General features: G+C 54.9%; 1 protein-coding gene across 7 annotated transcripts in view; it reads right to left on the reverse strand.

The window, feature by feature from the left end:
* Adgrg1 (adhesion G protein-coupled receptor G1) overlaps positions 1-16,910 on the reverse strand; it is a 35,812-nt gene extending 18,902 nt beyond the window's left edge. Inside the window, exons 1-3 of one of the 7 annotated variants that reach the window (XM_048355506.1) lie at positions 16,703-16,910; positions 15,908-16,089; positions 15,333-15,398 (exon numbers count right to left, since the gene is read on the reverse strand). The gene's annotated coding sequence lies outside the window, so the exon portion shown is untranslated. Of the gene's footprint in view, positions 1-7,774; positions 8,290-15,332; positions 15,399-15,649; positions 15,826-15,907; positions 16,090-16,498; positions 16,523-16,702 lie in introns of those variants that run through there. The other 6 variants (XM_048355500.1, XM_048355499.1, XM_048355502.1 and 3 more) reach the window with 6 other exon arrangements.
* Positions 16,911-17,557: the final 647 nt, after the last annotated feature.

Raw genomic sequence — 17,557 nt, forward strand, 5'->3', positions numbered from 1 at the left:
TCCAACCCAGCCTCAGGCCTTCCCTCTAGGCCCGCGGCAGTGGCCAAGCAGGTCAGGCTCGCTTCTTTGGGAATTGTCCTTTCCTGGGTGACATCCCCTCCCTTTGCCCAGAATTCCAAATTCTGAGAAGAAGCCACACAGAAATGATATATAGGAAAACTGTCCTTCACCAAGAAGATCTAGCAAGGCTCAGACAAAGCCAGAACATACAACTTCCCTTATTATTCTTTTTTGTTTGTTTTCATTGGTTGTGGTGCTTGAACTCAGGGCCTTGCGCTCTCCCTTTGCTTTTTCATTCAAGGCTGGTGCTCTACCACTGTGAGCCACAGCACCACTTCTGGTTTTCAAGTGGTTAACAGGAGACAAGAGTCGCGCAGACTTTCCTGCCCTGGCTGGCTTTGAACTGTAATTCGAAGATCTCTGCCTCCTGAGTAGCTAGGATTGCAGGGGTGAGCAACTGGCACCTGGTCTGTTATTCTGAGTGTGTGTGATTAGAAGGGCTTGAGCTCAGGACCTAGGCATTGTCTTTTAGTTTTTTCCCTCAAGGCTGGTGCTCTAACACTTGAACCACAGCTCCACTTCTTGCTTTTTGGTTAATTGTAGGTAAGAGTCTCACAGACTTTCCTGCCCAGGCTGGCTTCAAAACTGTGAGATTCTCAGATCTCAGCCTCTTGAGTAGCGAGGATTACAAACCCAGCCATTATGGTGCAAACCTAGCCCTTCTGTTATTCTTCAGCTGTTTTACAACTCACTCAGAAAGTATAAACTGCTGGGAGCCTTCACTTGCAGAATATCATGTCTGTCTAGACAAAGAACTATAGGACTAGCCCTGGAGGTCAAGATAAAAGGCCATGATTCAGTCACAAAAAAATAAGAGAAATGCACACCTTGAATGACAAAACCCTTGCTCGGCACATAGCCTCCTTATACCTCCAGACCCGCCGTGCCAAAGCCCTTCCACGTGTGGAGGCCCCTGGAGGAGCTTGGAGGCCCCAAGTGCCTCCTAGCTCAGGATGCTTGATGGAGCCTTCAGTAAGCTGGCTTTCTTCCCACCAGCTCTGGTTCCTGAAAACTGGTTTTGTGGCGGTGGCCAGCAGACCTGGGTCATGGTAGCAGGCCTCAGGAGAGAGCCCCAGGCTGGACAACTCCTTAGACGAGCAGATCAAGACCCCTGGGATTTGGTGCTGGGAGAACTGGGCAGCCATATGCAGAAAACTCAAAGTAGACCCAAGCCTATCACCATGTACCAAGATCAACTCAAAATGGATCAAAGACCTCAATATCAGACCTGAATCCTTGAAACTACTGAAGGACAGAGTAGGAAAGACGCTAGAACTTATAGGCACAGGAAGGAACTTCCTGAATAGAGTCCCAGGGGCACAACAAATAGGGGAGAGACTCAACTACTACAAATTAAAAAGTTTCTGCACAGCTAAGGACATAGCCACCAAAATAGAAAGACAGCCAACCATATGGGAAAGAATCTTTACCAGCACAGCAACAGACAAAGGCCTAATATCTGTCATCTACAGAGAACTAAAAAAACTAAGCCCCTCCAAGCCCAATAAACCAATTAGGAAATGGGCAAAGGAGCTAAAGAGAGACTTCACAAGAGAAGAGATAAAAATGGCAAAGAAACATATGAGGAAATGCTCAACATCCCTGGTAGTAAAGGAAATGCAAATAAAAACAACCCTGAGATACCACCTCACTCCAGTTAGAATGGCCTATACTCTGAACTCAGGCAACAACAAATGCTGGAGGGGGTACGGGGAAAGAGGAACCCTTCTCCATTGTTAGAGGGAGTGCAAATTAGTACAACCACTTTGGAGAACAGTATAGAGGTTTCTCAAAAAGCTCAATATAGACCTACCCTATGACCCAGCCATTCCACTCCTAGGCATCTACCCGGAACAGCAGGCCCCAAGATATCAAAAAGACATATGCACTTCCATGTTTATCGCTGCACAATTCACAATAGCCAAAATATGGAAACAACCCAGATGCCCCTCCACAGATGAATGGATCCAAAAAATATGGTACCTATACACAATGGAATACTACATAGCGATTAGGAATGGTGAAATATTGGCATTCGCAGGGAAATGGTCAGAACTTGAACAAATAATGTTGAGCGAGACAAGCCTAGAACACAGAAAACAAAGGGGCATGATCTCCCTGATATATGACTGTTAAGACGGGGTGACAGAGAGACAGTAGAGACCAGGTCTGTGAAACCAAAAACTGCTTGTCAAATGGTATTTCCCACAGGATTGGGTCAGCGACCCAACATTATATAACTAAAACCAAACAACTACTCAACATATAAAGGTCAAAAATTGGGGGCTGGGGATATAGCCTAGTGGCAAGAGTGCCTGCCTCGGATACACGAGGCCCTAGGTTCGATTCCCCAGCACCACATATACAGAAAACGGCCAGAAGCGGCGCTGTGGCTCAAGTGGCGGAGTGCTAGCCTTGAGCGGGAAGAAGCCAGGGACAGTGCTCAGGCCCTGAGTCCAAGGCCCACGACTGGCCAAAAAAAAAAAAAAAAAAAAGATATCACAAGAAATGTACACACTGCCCTACTATGTAACTGTACCCTTTTTGCAGAACACCTTGTCAAAAAAAAAATTGTTTTTTTTTTTTTTTTGGCCAGTCGTGGGCCTTGGACTCAGGGCCTGAGCACTGTCCCTGGCTTCTTCCCGCTCAAGGCTAGCACTCCGCCACTTGAGCCACAGAGCCGCTTCTGGCCGTTTTCTGTATATGTGGTGCTGGGGAATCGAACCTAGGGCCTCGTGTATCCGAGGCAGGCACTCTTGCCACTAGGCTATATCCCCAGCCCAAAAAAATTTGTTTAATTAATAAATAAATTACAAAAAAAAAAAAAGACCCCTAGGATGGGGCGTATCTAGGGTCAATGCTCATGCTCAAAAAGTCCTAAAGCCTAGCGGATCCTTTATCTCTCAAGGTGCCAGCTCTACCCTGGTTTTATCTTAGTGATTTATCTGGTGTTTGACACAGGCTTACACTATATAGCCCAAGGCAGCCTCAGACTCATGATTTTCCTGCTTCCTGCTCCCACCTACTGCATACTGAGATTCCAGGTATGCATCCATCCAGGCCCGTGCTTCTTTTTCTTTCTTTCTTTTTTTTCTTTTTTTTGCCAGTACTAGGGTTTAACCCAGGACCTTGTGATCTCCCTCAACCTCTTCACTTATGGTTGGAGCTCTACCATTTGAGATAAAACCTCTACTTCTAGCTTTTTGCTGCTTGTTTGGAAAGCAGAGTCTTTCAAATTTGTGTGCCCAGGCTAGCTTTGAACCATGATACTTGGATCTCAGCCTCCTCGGTAGCCAGGATTACAAGTGAGAACCACCGGCACCTCTCGCCCCCATCCTCATTTTTTCAATTAGGCAAACAAGGCTCAGAGAAACTAATGTACCTCTCCAAGTTCACACAGCTGGTAGAGCTAGGACAGAGAGCACACCCCAAACCACTCTCTGGCGCTGCCTGTTACAGTGGGCTTCTTGACTGGGAGAGGGAGAAGCGAAGGTCCTGGGGTAGCGGTGGATGGTATCCTCTCCTCATCAGTCCTCGTCGCATGTCTCCGTAATCCCTAGCTGCAGATACCTCATTTATATAGTGGAGACTTGGGCACCTGTGTCCTCACTGGGCCGGAGGTGGGGCTCCGGGGTAGAAAGCCTACCTCACAAGTCCCAGGCTATGAGTTCAAACACCAGTACTACCACTGCTGTAAAAACAAAGCAAAGATAAACCCATTCCCTCCTTCTACAGCACACACTAAGAAGTTTACAGAAAGCCAGCTGCTTGCACAGGCCACCGTTCAAGGACATGAACCTCCTTCTAATTCAACCACCCCACGACCCTGCAGATAAAGCCCTGAGCAGGCTCACAGAGGACTCTGGAGGCCATTTGTCGAGCTGAGAGCACATTCTGAAGCCGGGTGTAGTCCTGAGTTTCAGCCGTAATGCTGCAGGGAGTGGGGGAGGACGCTACCTCAACACACAGGTGAGCAAACACAAGCCCAGAGAAGCTGAAGCCTATGGTCTGTGGGCTGCAAATGTCCAATGCCCGTCCATGCCAGCCCCCCTCCTGCCCAAACCCCGAGAACCCAAGCCTGGGTCCCTGGGAGGAGGAGGGCAGAGGGAGAGGACGGAGGGCTCTGAGAAGCGGCCACAGTGGGATGCTATCTCATTGTGGTGGGTTTCAAAGTTTGAAAGTGGCCCTGAGCCTGGGAGCCAGGCCGGAGCCATTAGCTACAGACACACAGACCCGTTGGGGATCAGAGCTGGCTGGTTCCCAGATGGTGAGCCCTTTACCCCCAGGCCAGCACCCTCTCCCACTAATGCACCACTGCTGCTGGGAGCTCGGCCAGCACCTCAAGCTGGGCCCTATCTCTGCCTGCCTGGGAATGCCAAGTAAGTACGCTGCAAGCCACATAAGCCAGCACAGCCCAGGAGCCTGCTGTCCACCACCCTGGCCTGCCAGAGTCCCGATCAGGCTGGCAGGCAGGGGGTGGCATCCACGAGTATCCAGGTCTCCCCATGGTAGCAGGGATGGGAAGATGTGTGTCTGTTACACACTGTCTCAGGCCTCAGGGTGTCCATCTGACCAATGGGAGAGAGAATGCCAAAGGCTAACATTTCCACTGGGCCAGGCACTGTCCTAAACACTTCCAGTCCCATAAGAGACCAATCCCATACACTTCTATCCCATAACAGATCAATCCCAGGCACTTCTATCCCATAATAAGTCAATCCCATATACTTCCAATCCCATAATAGGTCAATCCCATATACTTCCAACCCCATAATAGCTCAATCCCATGCACTTCTATCCCATAATAGATCATCCCATATACTTCTATCCCATAATAGGTCAATCCCATGTACTTCTATCCCATAATAGGTCAATCCCATGCACTTCCATCCCATAATAGATCATCCCATATACTTCTATTCTGTAATAGATCAATTCCATACACTTCTAACATAATAGGTCAACCCCATGTACTTCTACTCCATAATAGGTCAATTCCATGCACTTCTATCCCATAATAGGTCAATCCCATATGTTCCAACCTATAATAGATCAATCCCACAATGCTCACTACAGTGCTTGAAGAAGATACAGTCATCAGCCACAACTTACAGAGAAGGAAACTGAGGCATGTGCCCCAGTCCACACAACCAGAGAACACGGCTGGCTCTCTCTCTAGTCTCTAATAGAATGATGAGGTGAGGCAGTAGCAGCGATGAGGGAGGGGTCAAGAGGAGCCCCTCCCCACCCAAGAAAGGCAGAAAAGTATAGCACATGGGAATCCCAAAGCCCCTACAATTTGGGCTCCCCACAGAGGAAACCACTAAGTGGGCAAAGAAGGCCAGGTGCTCACCGGCGCCCAGGAGTGAGGCCCTAGAGGCTTCAGGATTGTTCTAGGCCAGCAAGTACCTCTTAGTTTTTGACATGGAAAGCCTGGGAAAGTATTTCAGCCAACTCATGCCAGGCAGAGGCACACTGGTCAGAAAGCTTTTCTCCCCTGCCCTTGGCCCATCTCCACAGCAGCCCCGAAACTTGTATGTTTCCCCAGGAGACCCAGGAGCTCCAGATGGGGCAGAAGGACCAGAGCCTGGGGCAGGGGCCAGCTCTCCATGAGGGATGGGAGCCCAGACGCCAGGGCCCGCCTACCCGGCTGAGAGGCCCCTTTGTGCCAGCCCTGCCCTGCCCCCCATGTGCCATCTGCCTGGTCCCTGGAGGCTAGTCACCCTCGGGCTGCAGACTGGGCTCACGTGATGCCCCCATCTGCTGTGAGTCAGAAGACAGGGCCCACAGAGCCACCCTGGGTACACGGGTGGCATGGGGGAGGGGAGAAACAGAGCCCAGCTCAGGTTGGGGAGACAGCAGCACTGGGGTTTGGGAGGTGTGGTGACATTTGCTCAGCTTCTGCCATCCACTTTGCCATCCCAGGGCCCCCCAGAGCCCTGCCCTTCCTCCTGCCATCTCTGAAATGGCACTTGCCCAGGAGAAGTGATGCCCACGGTGCCCCCTCCATGCCTACCCTTGTCACTCCTGGTCCTGTAGGAAGGCCATCTCTCCTCCTGCCCTTCCCCAAGGCTGGGCCATTACCTCCATATCTTTACCCAAGCCCAGGGCACAGCCCCTGCCCTCCCCACCCTGCTGGTGCTTGCCAGCCCCCTCACCCCTGCATCCCCCACAGAACAGACAGGCACCTGCCTGACTGCCACCAAGCATCCTAAGCAGCCCATGCCAACCTTCCCGTGCCACCACCACCCATGCCCTTCCCCTCTCCTTCCTCAAACCTGTGCCCTCCTCCCACTACCCCTCACACTGCTCCAGCCTCCTGGCTTCCCTCCCCGTGCCATCTTCCTCCTCCCCATGCCATCTCCCTCCTCCACGTGCCAGCTTCCTCCTCAGTCTCACTTCCTCCCAGAGGTTTGTGCCCCTCACAGCCTGGGGAGTCATACAGGCTGATGGCCCTGCTCTGCACAGATCACACTGGATGTTCTCCACTCTGAAAACCAAGCCCCAGACCTGATGACAACACAGCTGCAATCACCTCTGGAGGGCCAGCCAGTCAGCAGCTGGGGCAACTGAGACCAAAAGAACAGGCCGGGACAGGTGGTCCATGGTGCCTGGACCGAGGCAGGCCTACGTCTCAGCTCCCTGGGGTCCCTGCTGCAAATGGAGGTCAGGTTTGGTCCCCAGAGCTAGTGACCTCCCTGGACAGGGCAGGAAAACCCCCGAGGAGCCCTGGCCTGGCTCTAGGGAGCAGCTTGTGGCCCCCCATTGACCCATGCTGCCCCTACACCAAGGTCCCACCCTCTGCCCACAGGCGACCCCCAGGGATGGGGCAGCTGGGCCATCCACAAGCTCCAACAGACCCCAGGACAATACAAAGCATACAGTAGGTGCTCAATAAGTGTTCCTATAAATAACTTCCTTGGCTCGTTGACAGAGGCACAAGGGCCTGCCCTCTCCACTTACCCAGGCCCCGGCTACTCCAGAAGGGGACAGAAGGTAAGATGACTCCCCTCAGGAAAATGAACCACTAGAAACTCCAACCTACATAGGCGACTAGCTGGGGCGCAGGGAGGGCAGCAACCTTCATTTCCTACCCTAAGGGGCAGGATGGGGGGTCCTATCAGTCCCACACAGCCAGTGCCCCGAGCCCCAGTGGTTAACGGGCTGGAGGTCAGCTCTCAGCCTGGCTTCCTCTGATATCTGCCCCCAGGGGAAGGTCCCCGTTACAGGGACCTGCCTGCCTGCCTGCCTGCCTGGGTGACAAAGAGAGGCTGGCCTCAGGCATGGGGCCTCAGCCCTGGGCTCCCAGGACAGGGGCAGGAGAAGCTGCCCCCAGGCAGCCCCTGACAGGCCACTGTCCTGTCAGAGGAGTCCCTGGAGTGGCTGTGTGACCTGGGGCAACCCACCGGCCCTCTCAGAACCTCCATCCTCCCAGTAGTGCGAGGAAGTGGTGATCAAGGCTCACTTCCAGCCTCACTTTCCCCAGCTACCAAATGACAAGTGACTTCAAACCATTCCCCAGCCCCTGGTCCCCATCCCCACCCCCAGCTCTTGGCTGTTTTCGTCATACATACTCCACAGGGACACCTTCACTACTGGCCGGGGTAGTCTGCAAAGATCCAACACCCCTGGGTCCTCCCCTTTCGAGCATACACCCCCATCCTTAACAGCCGCTCACCCCATCCCTCCCGCTCTTGAACCTCAGGTCCGGTACCTGGCACCAGGCAGAGCGTCCTGTGAAGCACTAGGCGCTGGACCCCCTCTCAGGACCCACCTTGGAGGTTCCACCTGCCCGTGCCCGTCCTGCAGCTGTGTGCCAGGCTACGAGCAGGCTGGGGAGCGAGCGTGGGAGGCAGGCAGCCCCTCTCCTGCGGCAGAGCCAAGCGCAGCCAGTGCGGAGCCGGGGGTGGGGCTGGCTGGGTTGGGGGGGCACTGTCCTGCCCCAGCCGGGCTCCTCCCAGACCAAGATCTCTGGAGGTGTGACTCATGGATTTCTCAGAGAGAGGCTGGGAGGAGGCAGGGCTGACGGAGCTGGGGGGATGCCCATGACTCAGGCTGGACAGAGAGGGGGACCTCGGGCTTAGCCCTCATCATGACTGCATACAAGGGCCAAGCTTCAGGGCTGGATGTGGGCCAGGGTACCTGCCACTTCACCCTTCATCCTTGGAGTTCCTGCAGGGGCCAGGGTTGCCATAACAACGGGCCACTCAGATGCTGCTCCTCCCCCCTCCCCAAGCCAACTGCCCCTTCCTGAAGCAGCATCCAGCCTCCTTGGCAGCAGTCAAGGGCTGGCGCTGACCGGCAGAGCGGAAGGCAGCCAGGAGGAAGGGGGTGTCAGGCAGCCTGGCATGGGGCCACGCACCTCCGACCTTCAGTCCTCTTAAACCTTGGTCTTCCGGGCAAGGGAGGCACAGCAAGACTGCCCCTCCCCCGCGCCACAGTCCCAACATTCCAAGTCCCAAGTCCTGGCGCTGAATCCTATGTGCACCTGGAAGTGCCTCCTTTAGCCTATCCTCCAAGCCAAAGGGGAAACTGAGGCCTGCACAAACAGTCCTACCCAATGGTCCCAATGTCTCAGGGGCAGCAGTTTGGAAAAGGGCCAACATTACCAGCCCCCTTGTGGCTACTGTGTTGGTCACAGTTCCTCACAGGGCCTGGGGAGGAAGGTGGGGGGGATTCAGAGAACCATGCACCCTGCGGAGTAGCACTCCCAGCGGCATGGAAACATGTGGATAAAGGATCCCCAAGACACAAGTGTTGTGACGATTTTGTGACATCACCTGGACAAGTGGTGCCAACAGGAATACTATCACCCTTGCTGTTCGTGACTGCAACTGCACCCTCCACAGCCCGGCCTTGGAGAGCCTTGGGTCTTCTCCATACTCTTCCAGAGGCTGAGATGAAAAAGGGGGGCCCAGGACAGAGAAATGAAGCTCAGAGAGGGAGCCAACTTGCCCAACGGGTGGGCGCCCAGTGGTCTGGTGAATGCCACTGTCCCCAGGCTTCCAGCATAGGGCCCCGAGGCCATAGTTGCTCAGGGACTTTGGGTCCCCTCTCTCTGGCAGTGGTCTTTGTTCTAGAAGTGGGAACTGACAAGCTGTCCAGGTCACAAGCAAATAGCACCCAGTAGCCAGTACCTCTCCTGTCCACCCCCAAATTAAGTGTCAGGAAGGTTTTGCCAAAGCAGCCCCAGTGCACACAGCTTTCAGGAAGCCCTGCTGTGATCACCCCCATGCCCAGCTGTAGGCGGATGACCACACGATGCCACACAATAGGCACTGCTCCCGCCGAGGGCCACAGCAGATGCTGCCTGGTTGCCAGGGCAGGAGGGGCCGGTAGGCAAAGGAGCAGAAGTGAGTTTTCTAGGAAAGGTTTGGAAAGTCCCCAACATGCCTCATCCAAGGACCCATTGTCATCTCTGAGGCCTCAGTTTCCAAGGTTGGTCCTTCAAGGTCCAGCTAGCTGAGAGCTGAGGTCATTCCTGCTGTCCCCGATGGCACTGGCCAGCAGGATCTGGATAGAGAAGACAAAGCACTAGCCAAGCCTGCAGCCGGCCATACCAGAGAGGCCCGGGGGAGCTGGGCGCAGGGGCACACACCTACTCAGAAGGAGCACAAGAAGTTCACAAGACACCCTCCCCTCAACTCAACCCATGAAACGTCGCTAGTGTATACCTCTCATCCCAGCTATGCGGTCAGCCTAAATGGGAGAAATGCGGTCCAGGCGAGCCTGAGCAAAAAGTGAGAGCCCTTTTCAAAACTAACACACATTAAAGGGGCTGGGGATGTGATTCAAGTGGTAGAGCGCCTGCCTGGCAAATGCAAAACCCAGAGTTCAAACCCCAGTATGACCGAAAGAAAGAAGAAAGAAAAGAGGAAGGGAGGGAGGGAGGGAGGGAGGGAGGGAGGGAGGGGTTAGGACAGTCAGGCCAGGAGTGAGCTCGCCAAGCCCTGCTGTCCTTCTCTACCACCCAGCTTCTCAGAGAACTATAATGTGCTGGTCACTGGGGGCAGGCCCCAGCTCCAAGCCTGGCTGGGCAGGTGAACCTGGCTCTCATCTATGGCACCTGGGACTGGTCATCATCACCAATGGATGCCTAGAAGTCTCCAACAAAGGAGAGAACACAGCTACCTGCTATTGGATCCCACACTGGGAGGACAGGTGACCTGTGTAGGCCACTCTGCCGTGCATGTGTCAGGCCCATGACACTGCAGCAACTCTAGCAGGTGGCTACCACCAGCCAGGTGAAACTGTCAGAAACAAAGCCACAGCACTGGGATGTGACTGAACCTCTGGATGCATGGACTCTCCAAACCCACAGCACCAGGTCCCTGCTGGGCACATCATGCTCAGTTTAGAGAAGAGGCTCCGGGCATGGAGAAGGTGAGGAGTTTGTCCACACTCCCTCAGTGACAGGAGCTACAATCTGAACCAAGTGTATTGGTCCTAAGTTAGGCCAGTGTGTGTGTGTGTATGTGTGTGTTGGCATGCATGCATTGGTACTGGGGCTTGAACTCAGGGTGCCATCTCATTTAGCTTTTTGGTGCAAGGCTGCTGCTCTTGAGCCACATCTCCACTCCCAGCTATGTTGCTTAACTGGAAAAACAAATCTCACAAACTTTTTCTTGTTTGCTTTTGTTGTTTTGTTTTTTGCCAGTCCTGGGGCTTGAACTCAGGGCCTGAGCACTGTCCCTGGCTTCTTTTTGCTCAAGGCTAGCACTCTACCACTTGAGCCACAGCACCACTTCCGGCTTTTTCTATGTATGTGGTGCTGAGGAATCGAACCCAGGGCTTCATGTATACGAGACGAGCACTTTACCACTAGGCCATATTCCTAGCACCTCACATACTTTTTCTAACTGCGCTGGCTTTGGCCAGAAACCCTCAGATCTCAGCCTCCTGAGGGCACAGACGGGGAAGGGCATTCCAGGTAGCCGGAGAGCCCGAGCTGGGAGAAGAGGTGAGAACGGAGTTGCTTTTGGAAGAAGTGGGATCTGCAAGTGGTGGTGGTGGTGGGGATCAGGAAGTACAAGTTCTGGAAGACTTTGAAAGCACAGAGTCTGGGGTTAATCAAAGGAACTGGGAGTCACAGAAGGTGCTTGGGTAAGGGAAGACTATGATGACCATGCAAAGGGTGGTCCACAGCATGGAGGGCCCCAGCATGGGTGGAGAACTTACTGGGAATCCAGATCCTAGGTGTGGCCTAGGCCTGCCCTATCAGAACCTCAAGATTTCAGCCGCTTGGATGGCTCCAGTAACACGGAAAAGCACAGGAAGCCCTGAGAGCTAAAGTTGTCCTTCTGTTCTAAGGGACCGGGGAGAGCGAGCAACGCCACCACTGAGAGCCCAGCTGGCCTCCACCCTGGCTCTGCCAGCAGGCCACCTGCCTGAGTCACCCATCCTCACTGGCAAGTGAGGCCAATGAATGAGGCGGCACGGGCGACACTCACAGCCTAGGCCCAGCACAGAAGGAGCACCTGTTGGCCTGGCTGTGACAGGATGCTTCAGAGCTACCCATAAAGCCACAGGATGGTGCTGTCAGGGGGCTGGAGGAGAGATCATTGGGAACACCTGGACCCGAGAACGGGGGTAAGAAAAACACGGGGCAGCCCCTGCTGCCACCGTGACTGAAGCCTGGGGCAAAGGCTGAGCACAGAGGGCACGGTGGGACTGAGGGGACCTCTGACCCTTGCCTCTTCTCGACCCCACTGGGCAGAGCCACAGTGGTTATGAGCAGTCTAGATGGTGGGATGGGGCTTGAACAACCTGGGGGGGGAGTGGTGTGTGTGTCCGTGTGTGTGTGTCCGTGTGTGTGTCCGTGTGTGTGTCCTGGGGCTTGATCTCAGGACCTCGGTGCTGTTACTGAGCTTTTTTTTTTTTCCCCTTTCCTCAAGGTTAGCACTCTACCACTGGAGCCACAGCTCCACTCTGGCTTTTTGGTGGTTAAATGGAGATAAGAGACTCATGGACTTTTCTGCCCAGGCTGGCTTTGAGCTGTGATTCTCAGATCTCAGCTTCCTGAGTAGCTAGAATTTATAGGCCTGAGCCATCAGTGTCCAGCTCACTCGGCTTTTGCTTGGCATTCTACCACTTGAGCCATACTTCCACTGCCCACATTTTGCTGGTAAACTGGAGATTGACTTTGAACCACAAACCTCAGATCTCAGTCTTCCAAGCCTCTAGGATTGCAGGCATGAACCATAGTGCCCAGCCATGGGTGAGGGTTTGTTGTTATTGTTGCTGTTGTTTTGTGTGTGTGTGTGTGTGTGTGTGCTGGTCCTGTGGCTTGAACTCAGGGCTGGGCACTGTCCCTGAGCTTCTTTTTGCTCAAGGCTAGTGCCCTTCCACTCTACCACATGGGCCACAATGCCACTTCCATCTTTTTCCGAGTAGTTTATTGCAGATAAGAGTCTCATAGGCTTTCTCCTACCCAGGCTGACTTTGAACCACGATCCTCAGATCTCAGCCGCCTAAGTAGCTAGGATGGTAGGTGTGAGACACCAGCGCCTAGCTCTGAGAGTGAGTTTTTACTGAATGAGAATAATTCAAGTCCGGGCTTCTCCTCATACAAGCCGAGTGACTGTAAACCCTTGAATGTACTGCCCAGCACACAGTAGGCTTGCAATCAGCATCAGCAATGTCACCGATCACTGTTTTCATAAAGGCCACACAAGGCCCAAAGGACCAGCCCCCTACCGTTTGTAAAACCCCTTCCCAGCCAGGGATGGTAGTCCCTCTTGGACAGAGCCAGAAACTGAAGCCCAAGAGCCCACTCTCCCAAAGCTGCCCCCCACCCCACACATCAACCACCAGCCACTCAGTCCAGGGCTTCATGCCCGAGTCACCTCTTGCGTATTCCCGTGGGAAAGCCTCTTGGCTGCAAGCGTGGGGGCGGCCCAGCCCAGGGATAACGCCATCTCTAGTCACATCCCCCTAGGGCCCCGCAGGATGGTGGTGCCATGTGACTCAGCCGGCTCACAAAGGCAGCTGTGTGTGCCCCAGCACCCTGGGGCCCACCTCCCCCACCCTCAGCCACCTTCGACCTAGCAGAAGCCAGACATGCCAAGCCTTGGGGAGAACCAGGATAGGCTCTCAGCCCCTACGACAGGCTGAGTCTTGCGAGGATTCAAGCCTGGACTTGGGAGTTGAAGAAGCTGATGCCAGCTCATGCCATGGAAAGAAAAGCCTGGCAAGCAGGAGGGGCAGACAGTCTAGGTCCACAACGCCTGGGTCCTGAGGCCTTATTTGGAGCTTCAAGGCCAGGCTCTATGGGGCGGAGTCTGACAGCTGCCCCGCCCATACACCTAGATCAGGTTTCAAAAGCACTAGGTTTGTGGTCAGGCTTCATCCCTGTGTCCGGCCACTTCTCCAGAGCTTCCCTATAGCACACCCACCCCATGCCAAACAGTGACTTGGTTTTCCCCCACAACCCCAGTAAGGAGGCTTTGTCCATTCTCCAGAGAAGGAGGGAGACCAGCCAAGTGTCACAGTTTTGGAGGCAGTATATATGCAGGTACAGGTATAGGGGTGTGTGTGTGTGTCCGTGTGTAGGTGTGTGTGTGTGTGTGTGTGTACATGCCCATGTGCATGCCAGTACTGGGGCTGAACTCAGGGCCTTGTTCGTTCCCTTGGCTTTTTCATTCAAGGCTGGTGCTGTACCACTTGAGCCATAGCTCCACTTCCCAGATTCTGTTTCCCCTCCAGTCTCTTCTTCCTAGTTCCAGCTGTGTCTTGACCACAGACCAACAAGAAGTTGCCTTAGGCTGGTGCGGGCAGAGACCTTGTTTCTGCTTACTGGGTGGGGACTGCTCCAAAATGTTGTTCCTTAGAGGACTGGGGGCTGGCTAGCCTCTGAGCGTCACCCCTTGACCTCCCTGGGGGGTAGGCATGCTTGGGTGCCCAGCTGCCCAAGACAGAGGGAGTCATGGCATGACAGAATGTCTGACCCCCCAGTCCAGCCCCCTCCTTGGCAGGAAGACTGGAACCAGCCAGACCAGGACCTTCAAGGTCATTTTGCCTTGCCCCACCTCTTTGTCCTGCCCAGGATGAAGCCACCTCAACAGGCTCCCTTCACCCCCACCACACGCCTGCTAGCCTGGGCCCCCACTTGGGTGCACAGGAAGGGGCGGCCAGAGGTCTCAGTGCCTCCCATGAGAATCCACCTGTCTCTGGACACCAGGGACTGGGCTGGACTGGTCAGGATGGGGGGGGGTCTTCCTGTTCTGTCTCAGGGGCCAACAGTGCACCCACTCCTGGGGCTGTGACTTGGGACCCCTGGCCAGCACCCTGCTCTGAAGCAGCCTGGGCCACAGAAGCCCCAGGAAGGGGCTGGAGTGGGGGATCCAAACCACTCCTTACCCATCTGAGGAGATCCTGGTGTTGTCCTAAAGGCCCGTTGCTAGCAACAGAGCCTGGCATTGAACTGCCCTGGCCTGACCTTTCTGCACCTCCGTTTCTCAAGAGTAAAATGGGGAGAGCTGCCTATGTCCAGGACCTCCGAAAAGGCCAACGGGAGTCCGTGTCCTGTGTCTGCGACCCTCCTCCCCACTGTGTTTTCTTCTTAAATACAAATGTCCCAGCCCATTAGCCTAGCTACTCAGGAGACTCAGATCAGAGGATCAGGGTTCAAAACCAGCCAGGGCAGAAAACTCTGGGCAAGACTCTCATCTGCAATTAACCACCCAAAAGCAAGATAGAGAGGCATGGTTCCAGTGGTAGAGTACCAGCCTTGGGCAAAACGGCCAAGTGAGAGCTCGAGGCCTTGGGTTCAAGACCTGCCACCAACAAAACAAACACCTCAGTGCATGGGACCCAAGACACTTCTGGATTCTCTGCAGTGTCTCCTCTTTGGCTAAAGGCCCAGACCTGGTCTGGGGTCATCAACGTCCACCCAACCAAGGATATCCCAGCTGCTGCTGAGGTCTCCGCAGCTGCGCCCCTCCCTGGGCACTGCCTGGTGAGGTTTGAGTGGCAGCTGCTCAGATGCCAGACGAGGGCCAGCTGTCTCTGATCAAGCCACAAGGAATTATCACACTTGTGCCAAGGGAGGCAGAGGACACCCAGAGAGGCTTAGTTACTGTCTATCTACAAGGCAGCACAGCAGTGTGCAAAGATAGCAAGCCTTGCTGTATTGTGGGGGACAAGGTGCCATCTCACTCACTGCCAGGTCCAGAATCTCGGCTCTGATTTCCCCTCGTGCCCACCTCCACCCTCCCAGGTAGGACTGGCATCCAGCTCAGCCGTGTTGAGGGTGTTGGCTGTGGGAGACTCACCTGGGAAGAAGTCGTGGAAGGCACCTACGATGGCTCACCCGGAAACCCAGCTGCCCCACTTCTGTTCTGACAAAATGAAGTCCAGGAATTGTAACTACTTGGTGAGAATCTCACTCAGCACAACTCACCCCCCTGAGGCTCAGGAGACCCACCCCCCCAATCTCCTAATGAGCCCAGCTGCCAGCTCCCCTGTCTCCCCTTAAGTGCAGGGGCACAGATGGCTCAGGAGGCATAATGGAGTGGTGATGACAACCACTCATTAGAGAGCATGGGGGGTCCCCATTCTGCTGCCCACATGCCCCAGAGGGCCTAGTTACTAGACAGGAGAAGGCAGGCACCAGGCCCTCCGACTGACTGACACCACCCACCTCCGTCTGGCAGGAGTGGGAGGCTGAGGTAAAGCTCCAGCCTCAAAGTGTGTTTTAGAACCCCATCTCTGCCCCCTTCTCTCAGGGCATGGTGGGAGAAGAACCTAGAGAGGAGGAAAGCCTGAGGCGGTCCTGACCTTTTCTTGCCTGTTCAGGTGTGTCTGGAGGGCTCAGAGTGGAGGGGCCTACTTGACCTTCAGCCCCTACCTTGTTGCAGCCAGGGCAGGAGGGCCTTGTTGCCAGGGAACTGGGCTGGGGAGAGGCAAGTGTTCCTCCTCCAGTCTCCTCCAGGAGAGATTGCCTTTCCTCTTCCTTGTCAGAAGTCAAACATCCAGGGCCAACCTGCTCCAGAACCGGTTCCTCGTGGTGGAAAGCTGGGGGAAACTGGCCTGAGGAACTGGGAGGAACAGGTGTGAGAACTTGGAGTGGGTGAGGTCTGGATCTACCTGCCTCCCCATCCAATTCAGACTGGCCTTCACTGTCTGCAATCTCCTCCAAGCAAGGGGAACATGCCCCACACCCTACCAGGGGCCCAGTGCGGGCCCAGTGCCAGGAGACTACCAGATAAGCAAGCCCAGCCCACCCTCAGAGTAGCCAGGGCTGAGCCCAGAGCAGCCAAGACCTCTAACTCAGCCCTGCTCCTTGGCGACACCCAGAACCTTGAACAGAGGGAGAGTCAGGCACATGCAGGCATCGAGCTAGATCCCAGGGACCGCCAAGGTCCAGTGGGCCAGACTGGCCACCCACCGCCCTTCACCCTTACCCCCCCCACACACATGGTAAACAGCAGTTTCTTACCTCCAAGGCTGGTGAGAGCCCTGCAGCCTGGCGCCTGCTGCCTACTACCTGCTGCCTGCTGCCTGCCTGCCTGCCTGCCTTCCTCCTCCCAGGCCAGCTTGTTGGGACAGGCGAGCCTCAGCCCAGGTGAGGCTCCGCCTGCTTGTGATTGCCAGGGAGTCTTGGTCAGAGGCCTCTAGGCTGTTAGGAGTGTGCTGCACCCACCTGCAATCTGCCAGCTCTTCTCCCCGCCTCTTCCCTGAGCTGGGGCCCCGGCTGCAGTCTGGGTCAGGCCCACCTGCCCACATTAAAAACCAGTCACGCCAGGCTGGCTGGAGGCAGGAGAGTCAGCTCTGCTACTGCAGGGTTGGGGGCGTGGCACTCTGCTCCCAAAATTCCCACCTTCCTTCAGGACAAAAAAGGTGGGGGACCTGGAGGGGAGTGGAGGAGGGAGGAAGTAGGGCTGCCCAGGTGTCTTGGAAGGGCGCACAGGGGCGGTGCCTAGGAAGGCTCCACCCACTGCCAAGGGGCGGGGTCCCAGAGGCTCCACACCTCATTGGAGGGGCAGGGTCCAGGCAGGATCCACCCCGGACCAATGGGAGGGACATCAGCGGCTGCTGCTGGCCAGGACCTGCGCAGCTGGCAGATGTGCTGTGTGTACATAGGGGCACCTGGGCATTCTCCTCGTCCCTACATCGCCCAGGACCCGTCCCTCCGTGCCTTTATTATTTCTTTTCTTATATCCCATCCCCTTCATCTCCATGCCTCTGCCAGATTACTAAACCCAAACCACAAAGCAGGGCCTGGTCCAGAAGAGTGTGGGTGACTGGTGGGGAAAGGAGTGACGGGTGGACAGAAGCATGCGTAGCCCCTTGAGGGCCTACTGTGAGCCAGGTAGGCACCAGGGAGACAGCTGAAAACCAAACACAAGCCTCTTAACCCGCTTAGAGAGGTGGGGAGACAGACAAATTAATGAGCAACAAACATGAAATCTATTCAGAACTACAGTAGGACACAAGGAACAAAATAAAGCAAGGAGAGCAGGGCCACAGTGGCTCCCGCCTGTAACCCTAGCTACTC

This window comes from Perognathus longimembris, chromosome 10, assembly GCF_023159225.1.
Source record: "Perognathus longimembris pacificus isolate PPM17 chromosome 10, ASM2315922v1, whole genome shotgun sequence".
Taxonomy (NCBI): domain Eukaryota; kingdom Metazoa; phylum Chordata; class Mammalia; order Rodentia; family Heteromyidae; genus Perognathus; species Perognathus longimembris.